This window comes from Falco punctatus (genome assembly GCF_963210335.1).
Source record: "Falco punctatus genome assembly, chromosome: 2".
Taxonomy (NCBI): Eukaryota; Metazoa; Chordata; class Aves; order Falconiformes; family Falconidae; genus Falco; species Falco punctatus.
In genome coordinates this window covers 113,551,821-113,568,082 of record NC_137581.1, presented here as the reverse complement: position 1 = coordinate 113,568,082, position 16,262 = coordinate 113,551,821, and the positions used below count along the sequence as shown (strand labels likewise).

Below are 16,262 nucleotides of genomic sequence, written 5' to 3'. Positions count from 1 at the left end.
GGCGCCCCGGCGGCTCGGCTGGGCTCCGCAGCGTGCCCCGGGGGCTCGGCGCGGCGTGAGGGGTGCGAGGGGCGCCCCGGGGGTGCTGCGTGGCAGGGGTGGGGGATGCTCCGAGGTGCGGGGGGTGCCCCGGCGCTGCGCTCTGTGCAGCGCCATGCGGGGTGCCCCGGAGGGAGGGGTAGGGGGTGCTCCCGGGTGCAGGGGTGCCCGGGGGCCGTGCTCTGTGGGGGGATGTGTGGGGTGCAGGGGGTGCCTGGAGGCTGTGCTCTGTGTGGGGATGTGTGGGGTGCAGGGGGTGCCTGGGGGCTGTGCTCTGTGGGGGGATGTGTGGGGTGCAGGGGGTGCTGTAAGGGCTGTGCTCTGGGGGGATGTGTGGGGTGCAGGGGGTGCTTGCTGTAAGGGCTGTGCTCTGTGGGGGGATGTGTGGGGTGCAGGGGGTGCTTGCTGTAAGGGCTGTGCTCTGTGGGGGGATGTGTGGGGTGCAGGGGGTGCTGTAAGGGCTGTGCTCTGGGGGGATGTGTGGGGTGCAGGGGGTGCTGTAAGGGCTGTGCTCTGTGGGGGGATGTGTGGGGTGCAGGGGGTGCTTGCTGTAAGGGCTGTGCTCTGTGGGGGGATGTGTGGGGTGCAGGGGGTGCTTGCTGTAAGGGCTGTGCTCTGTGGAGGGATGTGTGGGGTGCAGGGGGTGCCCGGGGGCTGTGCTCTGTGGGGGGATGTGTCGGGGATGCAGGGGGTGCCCGGGGGCTGTGCTCTGTGGGGGGATGTGTCGGGGATGCAGGGGGTGCCCAGGATCTGTGCCCTGTGGCGGGCTGTGTGGGGTGCAAGGGGTGCCCTGTGGCGGGCTGTGTGGGGTGCAGGGGGTGCCCTGTGGCGGGCTGTGTGGGGTGCAGGGTGCCGGGGAAGCCCTGGCGGCTATGCTGAAGGAGGGGCACGTGGAGCGCTTTGCGTTGCATTGTGGTGCAGGCGATGCCCTGGGGTCTCTATGGGTTGCTCTGGCTTGCAGGGGATGCCACAGAGACTGCGCTCTGTGGGCGGGTATCTGGGGCGTCCTGGGTTGCATTGTGGTGCCTGGGATGCCCGAATTGCTGCGCTGCATGGAGGGGTGTGTGGGATACCCTGCGGTGCAGGAGGATGCCCTAGGGCTTCTGCTGTGCGGAGGGATGTGTGGGGTGCCATAGGCTGTGCTGGGGGCACTGGGTGTCCACATGGCTGTGCTGTGTGGGGTGCGGTGGGCTGCAGCACTAGGGTGCTGTGTGAGTAGGTGAGTGGAGCGTGCTGTGCTGAGGCGCACTGATGTGCTTGGAGTGCCCTAGGGGCTGTGCTGTATGGAAAGGATGGCGCTGGGTGGTTTACAGAGGTAGTTCTCTGAGTTTTTAATCCCAGTGAGGGGTTGGGATGTAGCATAGGAGGGGCTGCAACACCAGGTTTAGAATTGTTGGAATTGCCTCTGCTGGCTGTCCTAGGAGAAAGAAGCTGATGCAAATGGGGTGAGAGCTGAGTGTGCGGACCCCGCGTTGGGGCTGGGGCACAAAAGCCTGCAGTAGGGATGTAGGGAGTAGGGTGTGAGACGAAGCATGCAGTGAGGGGGTGGGAGACGGTACGTACGTGGGACATTAGATCATCTGGGATGTGCTGTGGGGAAGGGATGGGGAGCTTTGTTGCAGGAAGAGCTGAAGTACAGGTGTCTGTAGGAAGGGAGGTGGAGAGGTGGATGAAGAAGTATGGAGTATGCTGGGGAGAAATAAATTGATGAATGAGGAGATGGATTGTAGTGATGGGAGGATGTGAGGAGCTGGGACTTAAGTGCTTGGGAGAAAGGGATATGGGAGTGGGATTGTGGTATGGGGCAGCAGTGGTGTACATGTTGGGAAGGGAATTGCAGGGGTGCAGAGCTGGGAAGCAGTGGAGATAGTTCAGGGGAGTGGGAATCCAGGGAAGCTAAGCGTGTAGCGTCAAACTGGTATGTAGGAAAGTTGTGCAAGAGGAGTTTGTGGGATACTAAGAGTGTGGGAGGGGATCTTGTGTGTAGGGATTGTGGGGAAGAGCAGTATCTGACAAGGCAGGGGAAATGTGTTTTATTTGGAAGTGTTTCTGCTAGGTAGAGAAGAGGCACGGTGTGTGTGCACGCGTGAGAGGGAGTCTGTGCCCTGGCTTACTGCAAAGGGGTGTATGGGAGGCTGTCAGTGGGGATGAGAGAAGCTAAATCTGTGGAGATACTTAAGTTCATGAGGTTAAGGCTTGGATGTGTGTGGGAGAAAAAAACCCCAACACTGGAGACCTCAAACGCTTAGGGAAATGATGGGACAGGTAGGTGCATGCAAGCAGCAAGGCTTTACTTCTAGGATGAGAAAGATCACCTTGTATTTCTGTGTTGTCCAACTTTTCTGTCCTGGAGGCCGCTTGTGTTGGCGATGGGATGATGGGATCAAAAAGGCCTCTGACGATTGAATGTTTGGGATGCGGAAGGTGGGTGTTAGTTTGGGAGGGCAGACAAAGCATGAGGACACAGATGGGAAGAACCCGATTTGACAGTCAATTGTGGGTTGTTATTTCACTATACAATATTAAGGTGGGATGATTACATGGTTAGTGGCTTAATAGTAAACAAAATGAGAAATGAGGAAACTGCCATGCAGCAAAGGAAGAAAGTATGAAATAGTAAGTGGCAGTAGGGAGCTGATTGTGGAACAGTTCAAAGCCCACCAATGTGAAAGGGGAGACACTTTTTTTCTTCAGAGCCAAACCTAACTTGAACTCTGGAACTGGTCTGGAAATAACAGTGAACCTCGCTTTCTGGGAGAGGAGCACCAAATCTTGTAGTCCTTACCTTGTAAAGTAACGTCTCCTTAGTTTGAGCATTAGCCTCACCGACTTTGGGGCAGAGAAGAAGAGATGCCAAGTCAAGTTTGTCTCATTAAGCCTCCCTGCTGGTGACTAGTTGCTTTACTGTCAAAATACAGTTGGAGGAAGCGGGGGAAACAGTTCTTCCAGTTTTGAGGGGTTCCAGTAACGTTTTTCTTTTCCTTGAAAGTATCTTGTCCTCGATTTCTCTGTGAAAAGCCCACACAGACATCATAGGATGCTCTGAAGCATCCTTAAGTGTATCAAGCTTTAAAAGGCAGGAGAGGAAGAAAAAAAAAAAAAAAAAGGGAGTGTAGATTTTGGTTTTTTTCTTCTGCTTTGTTGGAAGGTAATACCTGGTCAGTGATTGTTCAAAATATTACAAAAACAAGTGTTGGGAAGCTAGGCAAGGCATTACGTGAAATCAGATAAAAAAATATCACAGGGTATGGAATGAAAGAATTAACATATTTAAACAGCTTTATTCCTGTATTTTTGTTTACCTTACTCCTGCTTCATATTAGGGCTGTCGTGTCCGGTTGCTGTCTACAGTGGGCAGTTACAGGTGTTGAACTGGTGAAGTTACACAGAGGCTAACTACGCGGTTCTTGTGTGTTCATCCTGTGCTCACAGAGTGCACGTGCCCATATCCCATGGCAGACCGATCTGCTTTCTCCTAGGAATGACAGGGGTTGCTTTGGTGAGATTTTATAGCCATTTTGGACAATTTGGCATGATGGCTCTGTTGGGTGGTGGTTGGTGTTTTGGTTTTTTTTTTTTTTTTAACAGTGATCTCCAAAGAGATTATTTTTAATGAATGTGCCCTTTTTTCTTACTCAGAGCATAAAAATGGCTCAAGGGCTCATATTCTTTCCCTGTCTCCCTTGCTGGCCCCTCCTCAAACAACAAAAGAAAGGCATCTTTCTCTTTTTAACTTGGACTTAGCAACAATGTCAGTTTTGGGATTTTGGAATTTTTTTCAGTGGGGTGGATGTGGTGGTTTTGGTTTTTTTTTTTTGTTGTTGATCTGGTTTTTGGTGTTTTTTGGTGTTTGGTTTTGGTTGTGGGGTGGGGGTTTTTTTTGTGTGTGTGTGTGGAGAGGGGTCTGGGGATCTTGGGTCTCACTGCACTGTTGTGAACTCTTAACACCTTAATTGAAGGGGTGGAGATGCTGAATCACTAACAAAGACCTCCTTTATCCAAAATGTTAATCAATCATTGACGTTAAATAAGTGTGAACAAAACCAAACAAAAAAACCTCCACCCTAAACAAGTTTTTGTCTAAGTCCCCCTCCCATTCAGCTGCTCATATTTGGTCAGGTTAACTTTAGAAATTCTTTTGGGGGTGTCTTTTTTTTCTGTGTATGTACTTGGTTTTGGCAACGTTTGGTAAAAGTTCTGTTGCTGACTTCCCAGTATAGTTTTCCCAGTACAGATTATTTAGCTCATAAATGCAATAAAGATGTTTTGGGAGAAACTGCAGTTTACTCTGTTGTGAGGGAAGTAGCTAGACTATGACAGCACTGTTGGAACCATCTTTTTGTGGTCTAGGGGTGTGTGTATAGGTGCCTTTTTTAGTTTTTGTTTTGTTTTGGGGAGATGTGTTGACCAATAAACAAATTAACTGATCACAAAAGAGGAAAGCAAAACAACAACAGTTTTCTAAGCTAGGCAGGATCTGAACTTTAAAGTGACAGAAAATAAATAGGTTTCTGTTCATACAACCTGAAACTTTGTAGATCTCTTCTGTATATTATGAATACAAAGGGTGTGGACTCTTTCTTCCTTGTGCTTCTCTTTTCCCCCCCCCCACCCCACCCCCCATCTTGCATTTCATCTTTACAGTTCATGTACTTGGATTGTTTTCACTCAGGGTTAGTCCACAGCCAGAGAAACTACATTTGTCACTAAATATCCAAATATAGAAACTAAGGCAACTGTAAGCCACAAGGCTAAAATATTAATATACAACAACTTTTCTGAACAGTTTATATGTTTGAGGTGGATAAGAATGGAGTGCCTTTGATCCATGTTTCCAAGCTATTCAAAGGCTTGCAACTCTCCAATATGTTGACTTTCCATACCTATTTCTACATGTTTCTTTCTAGATTATTTTTTTCCTTTTGAGTTCCTGACATGCTATGTCAATTCTGTTGCCTTACGAGCTGTGCCTATGGCTCAGGAATTTTGTTGGTCTCTTACAAATTCAATGGACCCCCCCCCCCAACCACAACAACCTTATCCTGTGGAGCAATTTACACGCAAGTGAGTATTCAAACTAATTCCCATCTTAAATGTAAGTTGTGTTACCTAGCAGGGTTTGATCTCTTCTGCTTTCTAGAAGTTTACCATAATTTTGTCAGTGATGCAGGCAGCCTTCATAAAATCCTTCTATCTAGTTTGCGTTGGCCTTGGACTTCACAGAAATCTCTGTGCCTTGGTAAGGTCTGTGGTCTGTTTACATAGATACCAAGTCCTTTAACCCAGAAGATTTGCTATGGGCTTGGATTTCCTGCTTACAAGCTCTGTTGGAGTCCTTCTAGTCTTCCTGCTGGCAAAATGAAGGTGTTAACTCAGGTTTTCAGAGCAGTTTGTGAATGGAAGGACATTGCTGAATTTTTGTCTGAGCACTGCTCTGCCTATCGTATTTAAAATAGCTTTCCCCTGTACCTTTACTTGTCTGTTAGGTTGGTTTTGGGGTTTTTTTTGCTGTTTTAAAAGTTTAATCATTTTGGAGCTGGACCCCACTTTGTGGTGGGAGCGATACAAATGCAGAAGAACAGGAACCTTGTTCATAATTAGGAATTCCAGTTAATCTTGAAGAACTTGAGCAAAAAAAGTCCATCTGTTGGGAAATTTCTGAAGAGTTGCCTTTAAGACCGCAGGGTCTTACAAACGCTAGTTAGCTCAAAAACAATAGCAAAACCTGAGGTGATGTTTTGATGTGTGCTGAATTCAAATGAACTGTTCCAACATTGACTTAAATTTCTATTTTTGAAGAAGCAGGCTTGTACTTTGTGGCTGTACCCTTACCTATAGACCTAGCCACCCTTTGTTAGTATGCCTGTGAGCATTTATTTTGGTGCTAGAATTGGCTTCTGAAGAGTCCTTGGCGCTCGCTGGTCTGTTTTTGACTCTGCACCCCCCCTCTGTGTGTGCTGGAGCAGCTGTAGACTGAAACGCATCAAGGAACTGCCCTGGATTGTAAGTAGCCTGGCAAAAAAGTAATTATACTTAGCGTGCATCGGTTTGCCAAACTGGTTCATGGTTTGGCCATGCAAATGGTTGTATGGGCACATCAGACAGCGTGGTGCAGGAGTGGAAGTAAATATTGGTAGTGGCAGTTTTTTAAGCTGGTGTTGCTGCCAAGAGGAATGCTCATCTATACCCCTAAGAGTCTGCTAAACTTGCTAAATGTTACTTACACCTATTTGTTACACCTTCCTTTGCCTGAGAACAGTTCCTTCAGCTTACCTTGTTCTCTTTGCCAAAAATGTTTCTCATCTCTGAATGCAATGTATAAAAAGAGAAGTCCTCTTTAAGAAGCTTTAAACCGGGTAAAAAGAAGAGTTTGGTGGTTTAGCTATGGAAAAGTTTCTGCTGCTTCAAGACTGACTGATGATACAGAACATGTAGTGTAAATTGATGATAGACTATTTAGTGTGGTTGCAATTAAGCAGTGAAGCTCATGCTGTGAGAATCATCAGGAGCAAGAATTCAACAAGAGTTAAAAAGGATCAGATGTCTGTAGGAATAAGAATAATATTCAATTATCATAATCAGTGACAGTAGAAACTTTGGAAGAGGTACTAAGCCTGTAGTCTAAACCTTGATTTTTGTTCTGCTTTAACAAATACCCTTCTATACTGGGAAAGAGAGGGAGGGAATAGCTTGTTGTGCCTGGGTTTGCAGCGGGGTTCTCACACACTTCTCTGGAAACTTGATTGAGACCAGTGTGTGAGATGTGTCATTAAACTGCATAGGCTTCTGGTTGGATCCTGGTGATCCATCCTGAAATCTGGTCTGAGCTACAGAACTGTGGCTATTGCAAAGTGAACTACTGCTACCTGACCTTTTACATTTGTTTTACTCCTACTTCTGTGGGTTGTTTTTGCCTCCTCTTCAGCAGTCAGATCTCAGCACTCTGTTTTCAATTTACTTTGACAACACTGATTGAATTTATTTTAAAGACTCTTAGGAAATTGCAGTTTACCATATCTGAAGAATGAATGTTATCTCTTTAGAGTTGATAGACATGCTCAGAGATCCATTTTTTTCCCAGACTTAAAAGCAGAGGTGAACTTTCTGATTGTTTGGCCTCTGCAAAGGAAGGAGCTTGTAGAATAGGGAAGCGAGAGGAAAAGTGGAACTGTAATGTGGTTGGCTTGTTTGTTTGTTTTTAAAGCCTAGGCAGAATCAATGAAATCCTTTTGAAGGAAGGAAAATGGAAGGTATGCTTTACCAGTGACATAATTCCTTTCCACAAAGCAGGGTTGAGAGGTGGTGGAGCAACATCCTCTGAGAGTTCACTGGAAATTGGGTGCTGTAGTCTGGAAAACAATACTGATTTTAAGTGCTCCTTAGTGGTACAATCTATGGCAAAAAGAGTGTATGATATACACAATAATTTAACTGCATATGGAATTGAGGGAGAGCTTGCTGCTTTCTGTATTGAGTTCAGAGCAGTTGTGCTTCAGGCACAGGTAGCCATACAGCTGCCTGCTCAACTCTTAACATTTGCAATTACTTTGAGTGGTTGTCCTGTTTCCGTGGCTGATTGGCCTCTTAAGAAAGCAGTGCCACTGTATTCTTGCTATTTAGCTTTCTGTTGGGGCTGTCTGCATGGCAGTAGAGCAAGGGGATTGTAAGTTGCTGACCCATCTTGTCACTGGATGGTGTCCATGTGCCTGTTGTTGTCCTCTATGCCTTCTGAACAAAGGGTGCAGATACCTGTTTTACCTTATCAGTAGTGTGGCTAGGGCCCATGGGCTCTTAAAACCAGATTAGGTTGGATTTGGTGGTGAACTTGAGAACAGAACCTGGCTCTTAACGTGCCCGTGATTTATCTGCTTGTCCATGTTACTTACGCTCTACAAATTGCTTTAAATCTGTGAGTCGGCTCGTGTATGTTGCATGAAGCTATCTTTGCTGCCCTTGCAGTGTGTATAGAATTATGCAAAACCTGAAGGAAAATTCTGGTTTAGTGGTTCACTGATAAAAACACTGGGTGAGATCAAGCACTAGACCCTTTTGCAGGTTGCTCAGAGCTATGGTCTCTGCATTTTGCTAAACTGACTTCTTCAGGTGTCTTGATATTACTGTTCCACTGCCTGTGAAATAGCAGTGTTTTATCGATGTACCAATCTGGTGTTGTTTGAGGACTGATTAGGAAAGTATTTGCAGTGTAATATAAAACGAAGTTGTAGCCTGTTGAGGTGAATAGTCACAGCTTCTACAGTGAGAGCTGTTACGGTGGAAAGTTTAGGCAGTCTTATGTATGGAGAAACACTTCTTGGAACTTTTGCTAGCAGAGTTGAAATTTTCCACCACATTGTATATGTATGCATGAGGAGGGAGTAAAGAACTTCAGGCCCAAATGGATTGACAGCTTGTTAGCAAAAAAATGCTTTCTTCTTTTTCTCTCAAAAAAATTAAAAATTAACCTTCTTGTAGTTGGGGATAGAAAGTTGAAACTGTCAGGCAAATAGCCACCATCCAGCAGAAATGCTTCTGAATGCTCTTGTGAAAGCTAGCTTTGATTTGACAGTTAGGAGTCTTTGAAAATAGCGCTCTGTTTATACAGTACAGTAAGTACTTTGAAGTACGTTAGGCTTTGCTGTACATGCGTGGCTAACTAGAAGAATATTAAGCGTATACATCTTAAAAGTAGGAAGGATGTACACAAACAAGAATATAGTTTATTGACATATTTTGTTGAGTGAGGGAGGATCCCGCAGCAACTGGATTTGCATGCTCTTCATATTTTTTGTAAGATCATGTCAAAGCAGTAGATTTGATAATAGACCTGATTATACAATTGCTTAATTTCTTGTCAAAATAACATTTTTACATGCAGTGTTTTGAGATCTTTTAGGTGACCTCATGTTATTTATCAAATGTCAGTTTTTCATCACAGCAGCTTTGATATAGTCATGTAGCATCGTGGAGCACTGTGTACATGTAGTCTTTGCTTGCTGGAGTTCTTTGAAGTGCCTTACTCCTTAGAAGAGTCATTGCTCTGTTTAAGATCCTACATTTAATGACTAGGAAACCAGTATACAGAAGCACTCCACTGTGTTGCTAAAGGTTGTGCTACATCTAATGTGCCTAATGCAGGTCTAAAAGCAAAGAAATGAGAGGTTCATGTGCCAGGAACATGTACCCCTTGACATACATCTTACCCAGCAGTAAACTGCATGATATAGTAATTCTTCAGCTCTGCACCTGTGGGAATGCCTTGTTTTGCAGTGCTGAGCTCCCCAGGTGTGAGTATCTGGTGCTATAAGACAGCAGGAGGCTTGTGTAGGAGAGAAGAGCAGAGGGATGGCTGGCGGTGTCAGTCCTGAGTGAAAACGGGTCTCACAGGCAGCGCTGGAAGGTAGCGATGCTGGGATTCTTGAAAAACTGCTCGCTTGGGATAAGAGAGAGACCAGATACCTGTTAAGGCGAAGGCTAACATGAAGGAAGGTGTGTGGGTTGGTTGCCCCCAGCAATTCTGACAGGCATCACGTGTGATGTCCCCTTGCAGCATAGTGGAGAGCTGCCGCTTGCTGTAGCGCTGGCTTTTCCTCAGAGGAGGTCTGCCCTGTACTGACCCATCCCAGACCCACTTGGCTTATGAGAACTGACAAGATTGCAGCCTGAGGAGTTATGCCTGAGGATTGTTTCTTGTCTCTTGTTCTGGTAGCCTAGTGAAGGGATGCTGAAATGAAAAGAAAAAGCACCTGTTTTTTTTACTTGCTGAACTGATAGGTGGCTTATTTCTCCCAAGCCTTCTGCTGGTGTTACTACGTGTTGACTCCTTCTGTCCTCCCATCCATTATTTCTACGTCCTTCCCCCTCTGCAGATTAGTTCCTGAAGAATGGGCTGCTGGCAAGCTTGATACAGGTGTATTTTACATACGGTTGTTCCCATTGATGTCCCTATCTAAATTTCAGAAAAAATAAACACAGAGAAATAAGAGAAAAAGAGATCACCTCTGGCTGTGAACACGTTACCTACTTCCTGAAAAGTAGATGGAGTTTTGTCAGAAGGAAAAGCTATGAAAGCAGCCCGCGGAAAGCTCTAGTGTTACCTGCTGGACTCCTGCATGTAATGCTGGCTGGTGCTGGTGGTGGTAACTGCTGACATCATGTAGTAAGCTGCAGAAGCCTGCCATATATTAGGGAAATACTGTTAAAACATTTCTTGAAAAATCCCTTATTGCTAGAGCTTTTGATCTTTATCAGTGTTAACAATAGTAGGAACTCTAGAGCAGGCAGGCTGCTGCTAAGGTAAGTGACGCTCCCATGTGAAGTGCTTCAAACTCCAGTTGTAATGTACATAGACTGCTCCCAGCATTGCTAACATAGGTGGAGCTAAACCGATGTTGGCAGCTGTGCTGGAGTACACCGAGGCTGAGCTGAGGTCCTCGCGACGTCGTGGTGTGCTGTGGGTTATGCGACAGCGTGCCTAACGCCCTGGCAGCAGCCTAGCCGACCTGCACCTGCAAATGCCACTAATGCTGGTGAAGCTGAAATGGTGTGAACAGCAAGGGGAAGCGTTAATAGCATTCCTGTACAGAAGTGAATAGTTGTAGTTTAGGCTTTGGGGTTTTTTTAGGGTTTTTCTTTTAGCTTTTTGCCCCAGACTGGTTTCTAGAACTGTGTCAGAATGTACCAAGAGGTTGTTCTAGTTCCAGGTGGACCAAGTATTTCAAGTGGGTTTTTTTTTTTTACGTGGTAGTATCTGGGAAATTGAAAGGGACTTCATGTCTGGCTATGTGCACCTTGAATCTGCTCACCAATGTCCGTAATTGCCTGTCTCCCCTGTTACTTTAGGGAAGGAGTTGTAGAAAGAGTTGTACAAAATCAGAAACTGTGTAGGATGGCCGTCCATCTCCACTGTGTTAACACACACTGAAGTATTGTTAGATGCACTGAAAACAAAGTTGAATTGACACATAGTTGTCCTTTTGATAAAAAGTGTTAGTGTTACTCACAACTCATAGAAGTGATGGTTATGAGAGTAGTAGACAATGTGTCTGTTGCAGAAGATTATTTCAGAATGATTTTTGTAAATACCTAGAAAGAATAATTACTTAAACAGCCTTTTCATCATGGCTTCTGTTGATTGTTGATGTGCTTGTCAGAAGGAAGAGAATAGTTGGTAGAGATACCATTGTCTGAGAGCAGTGGATGGTTACACGGAAATGTCATAAAACATTTCATTTTCTGAGCCTTTGGGTTTGTATTTATTGTGCTTTGTCAGTGATTGCCTTGACTACACTTTTTAAGGATGGAGAACAAAAGGTTGGACTTTCTGTGGCCATTGTTGTGAATGGATTTCAGGAAGCGTCCATGTGCGTGGTGATGGGAGTTGGGGGGGTGAGGTGTGGGAGGAAGGGTATCTGCACTGTCTTACTCAAGATATGTGGATGGGCAGGCACAGGTAGGCTCAGCGGAGCTATGTTTGTGTGAACATCTGTACTGCATTTCCACAGGCAGGGGTGGTTAATTAAGTATATTCTTAGAGTTTCTGGGAGGCTTGTCCTGTTGTCCTAAATTCTTACGTTAATCCAGGCTACTCAAAGGAACTTTTCTTCCTTGTAACAGTGAAGTCTTGCATGCGCTTTCCATGTCAATGTGCTTGTAGGTCATCAAGGTGTTAATTTTAAGCGAGGCTCTCTTTGCTCAGCCCCTTTCTCTGTGTTTTAAGGCATGGACATGTAGTTGTGGACGATTTAGAGGTGTGTATGCGCCACCGGTACAGGAGAAGATATTTTCTCTGTGGAGATTGTAAGGCTGCCTGGTGAAGACTGCGTAGTCTTTGCATTCATGTAGGAAAATTAGTTCAGATGACAGATTCTTGATTCTTCTTTTGATTGAGAGTTGCTTGTGATGCAAGAGTATGAGCAAAGAGGTAACACTGTGCAGGCTTGGGATTAGCAGTGATTTCTCTGATGTGCATAAGGAGGAATTCTTGGCTTTGAAAAACTGTGAGAACTTTGTGTAGGCCATCGTTTTTCATTGGCAAGACATAAACACAGAAAAGTCCATACTGCTTCAGGGTAGGTTAGGACCATCTAGAAACTGGTGACTGGCTGTGAGTTGCTATCTAATCAGCTTAGTATTAATAAGTTAGTTCATGATGTTGAGAAAATAATTTCTAAGTAGACGCTATTTGTGGCTCACTAGGGAATGACAGAACGTGGTGTTTTCCCCAGTCAGCAGCTGTTTTGGGTAGAATATGGTCCATGTGCCAATGAGGTGCCCCTGGTGCAAGTGGCCACTGCCTTTCTGGCAGAAGGAGGGCATGAGCCTGTCAGCTGAAAGTCTACTGTGTGATAGCGTTACGGTGTCATTGAAGGATGAGGTCTGCAAACCCTGCAATGGAAAGAGCCAGGACAGTAGGTCGTCAGGCCCATCTGCTGATGCCTTGCTTGGACAAGCAGAGTTGTATTGTGTCCAGATGACATGCGTATTGATACTGTGTCTTTAGCCCCAGTAGTTCTTTAGGGGTTTCATAAAAAGGACAGAGGGACTTGGTGGGCGAAGAATACAAGTAGATTTGAACAACCAGTTTAAGCCTATCCACGCCTGTGCTGTCGGTCGCTGCTGCCTCCTTTGTGCCAATGCCAGTGAGCATGTGGCCACCTGGCTGGCTGGAACGGAAAGCTTGTCTCTGAAAATTAATCATATCTTTATCTAGAGTTAGTTTTCAGCTGGGTCACAAGTGCTAGTGATGGCTGGAAGGGACTGAGTTGGATAGATTTAGGCTGGCTGAAGTTGCTTTCCTGGGTCCAGCATGCACTCGGTGTACGTACGTCAGGAGGCATTTTTGACAAATCGATTTGAATACTGATGGGTCCAATACTAGTCGTGTTATAAGCGCATGCTTTATGCATTCATGGGAAAGGATGAGGAGGACAGCTTTTGCTAAGAGGTAGAGGCAGATTTCAAGGTGTAGTTAAAAGCCCTTAGTAGGGGCCTTATCTGGAAATTGGGACTGGTTCAAGGGATTGAAGTGTCCCTGTGTCCACAAGCGTCACGGGGAGGCATGTGGGGTGTAGAATACTCTTGTCAATTTATCTGTTTGCTTTTACTTTTATATGATCTTAAGGGAGTCTGACGGTTCAATAAAAGCCTTGAATGACACTTCCTGCATCTTCCTTGTTTCCCAGTTGCACTCTTTATCAATGAGGTGTGTAAGCAAGTACTTTGTTAAAGAGCAACTTATTAAAAAGTAAGGTGCAGTTCAACTGCAAGTGTGCAAAATAAACAAATGCTTAACAAAACTGGTAAGTGCAGCATGTGGTGAAAACCAGTGGTAGCTCTTGGGGTGTCCTGGGTGTAGTGGAATCACCTTTTGCCAGTGCAGCTGTTCTCCCTCTTATGTGGTTGAATGAGGGTCGGAGCAATAGGATGTGCCCTTCCCAGTAAAATTGCACTGAAGGAGCATGTCGGCTGATTCATTGCCTTACCCCACCTCCCGGGTCACACCGGGAATCCGCTGGTGGATGCACATGCAGAGGTTTGCTTCCTGGTGGCTGTCAGGATGATCGGCTGTTGGTGCTGCTGTTCTTGGTCCCTCCTGAAGCTCCTGCTCTTCCCAGAGCAGTCTCTTACTCCACTCTCTTCTTTCTTGCCTACTCCACTATCCCAGCCGCAATTCAGGGTGCGGGCTCAGCTTGCGTTCAGAGTTACCGTTTGTTTTCTGTAGCAGCAGGTCTCTAGCCTTTTTTCTTTTTCTGTGCTGATTTTGGGCTCTCACCACCCTCAGTCCAGCACAGACTAACAGTCTCAGAAAGGCCGCGGGGAAAAAGGAAGCTTGCTCTTTCTTGTATGCAGAGAAAGAGGTTTCTTGCCTTTAATGCTTCGTGTCACAGTAAGGCCACAAGTTTGATACTTTTATCTACTTGGTATGCCTTTATTTCATCTCTCCACATTCTTCTTCTCAAAGAGGGAGAAAAGACTGAAGTGAATTGGTGATAACTGCAGCTGTTCCTGCTGAAGCAGCCGTAATGCTGTACACCTCCAAGTACCTGACCACTTGCCACTATCAAGCTTCTGCAGTTTAAGGGCATAAAGTAGGAATAAGCTAGTTTGGATGTTTTTTTCCCTTCTGTTTGCAGCACAGTAATGTGATGGCTAGTTCGTAGAAGTACAGGGAGGGTTCATGAATACTTTACCAAAGGGTAAACCAAGATGTGCATTTGTGTCTTGTTAGTTACTCTGCAGTAGCCGCTTGTTTACACATTCTCACCCTTTTGCTCTTAAATTCACTGTGAAACGAGCTGTCTTGGCACCGACTAGGCAGGTGAGCCGCAGAGATGGTAAACTAGGCGATGAAATTACATTGCAATAACTGTCTGGGTAGCCTTAAGGATGGATCGTGTCAGATCATATGTATCCCTCTTGCGGTCCTGAGCTGCGGTCTGTGAGGCTGCCCTGCTTCAGTACTTTGCCAAGTTGGACTTGAATGTTTCAAGCAATAGAGCTCTGACGGTTTGCTGTGACAGATTCTCTCCATCCTGATGTGTGCTGGTGTTCACATGTGTTTCCTTTCTAGGGAAAAGGTGATTTCTGTCACTGCTTTGGTAGAGGTGTGTCAGTATTGGCACTGGCATGGCATAGTCTGTATTGTTTTGTTGGGTGGGGTGGGGGAAAGAAGAGAGGAGATATAACTGGGTAATTGGATTCAGGGATGATTATGCTGCTGTGGTAGGTTTTACTGGATGAAGCAGCTTGTTGCGATAGGTGTTTGTTTCAGCTTCTGTCTGCAGGTGTGACTTGGCTAGATAAGGATGGTCTATCACGATGATTTCATTGTTTGATTTGGCTGAACTGGGTGGAGAATGTAGCTGCATTGTTTGGGACTAGCTTTGTAGTTCGGTTTTGTTGAAGTGGATTACATGGCAGCACATTGCTACATTATTAAGGTGAAGCTGCAGTAGATAATAGTTGGAGAATGTTGGAGGGAAGAGAATATGCGCAGGATTTCACAATGCGTAACTAATTGAGCCTCGCAACAGCTCCTGTGTTCCTGTTGGGAGATCTGGTCAGCAGAATGCATTGGGATTACACAGAAAACCTCTGGTAGTGATTTCAGTTTGCAGTCGTACTTTAACTGCAAGACTGTCCATGCTGTGTAAACCGCTGAGCATGCTCCCAGAGACCACGCTGGCCCTCACAGTGTGAAAGTTGTCTGGATTCATACTGCTTTTGCAGCATTTCCAGTTTTCAGGGTGGGTGAGGGAGAATCTGGCAGGTAGCTGCTCTGTCTGTCTTTACTGACCTCAAACTTAGCATTAAGCCGTTCCACAGAGTCTGTGTTTCTTTGTATGACTGAACTTCCAGGTACTTAAACTTGCTTTAACGTGTGAGTGAACACTAATTGATGCAGAGTTGTCTCCACTACTGAAAGTGTGGCTGATCGGTTCTTGGGCATGGAACTCTTTTGGCTTTATAGGAAATAACCGTAGTGCAAGGTGGGGCTCACCTATCTATCTTGAGCAAGCTTGCAGTATGTCTTGCTTGGGAAGGTTTGCAGTTGGATCCCCTTCTCCCTGTAGTGTAGCACAATGACGTGAAGCAGGAGCTGCCAGAACAGTAGCAGATAGTGCTTCTTCCTTCTAAAACCTGCCTGGTTTTCCCCTGGATGTGATTGCCTGGCTTTACCTGATGCTTGATGTTTTTATTTATGCGTTGTCTGGCTGTGGAGGAGATGGTATATATGAAGCACAGGGGTTTGGCAGAAGTTGCTGGGCACATAGTGAGGGAAAGGTGAACCTTTGAAGAGAGATGGGTGCAGAGAAGGGGAGGTTACATGTCCGAGCTTTGTGCCAGCTTCTCTAAGCACAGATGAGCTCATGGGAATCCAGCTAGCTCAAATGTGGGAGTGCTAAAGCAGGTCTGACCTATTTCCCCTCTATGCGCAGCACACATCTTCAGACTTTTCCATTCTGACGGTGGCTTTTTCACTGCTGACAAATCTTGCCAGTCTGAGCAGAGGCTTCCCCTTGTCAATGGTTCAGAGCAAGTTTCGATTCCTCTGCTTCTGTGGCTGGCTGCATGGGAGGGACACACAGCTTGGCTGTGCATTCTTGTTGGTGAAACTATTCCTCTCTTCTTTTTCCAGGTGATCGTTTCTTGTCAGACAAGTGGTTTGCAACTCATGGCCTCCACAATGAGTACTGCCGTGTCGTGACACCAGGGGTCTTGGT

The 16,262-nt window shown here is 45.8% G+C and overlaps 1 protein-coding gene across 21 annotated transcripts in view; it reads left to right on the top strand.

The window, feature by feature from the left end:
* BCL9 (BCL9 transcription coactivator) overlaps positions 1–16,262 on the top strand; it is a 61,092-nt gene that overhangs the window by 29,363 nt on the left and 15,467 nt on the right. For 8 of the 21 annotated variants that reach the window (XM_080375173.1, XM_080375174.1, XM_080375178.1 and 5 more), the window contains exon 2: positions 16,178–16,260. The gene's annotated coding sequence lies outside the window, so the exon portion shown is untranslated. Of the gene's footprint in view, positions 1–857; positions 16,261–16,262 lie in introns of those variants that run through there. The other 13 variants (XM_080375183.1, XM_080375170.1, XM_080375181.1 and 10 more) reach the window with 9 other exon arrangements.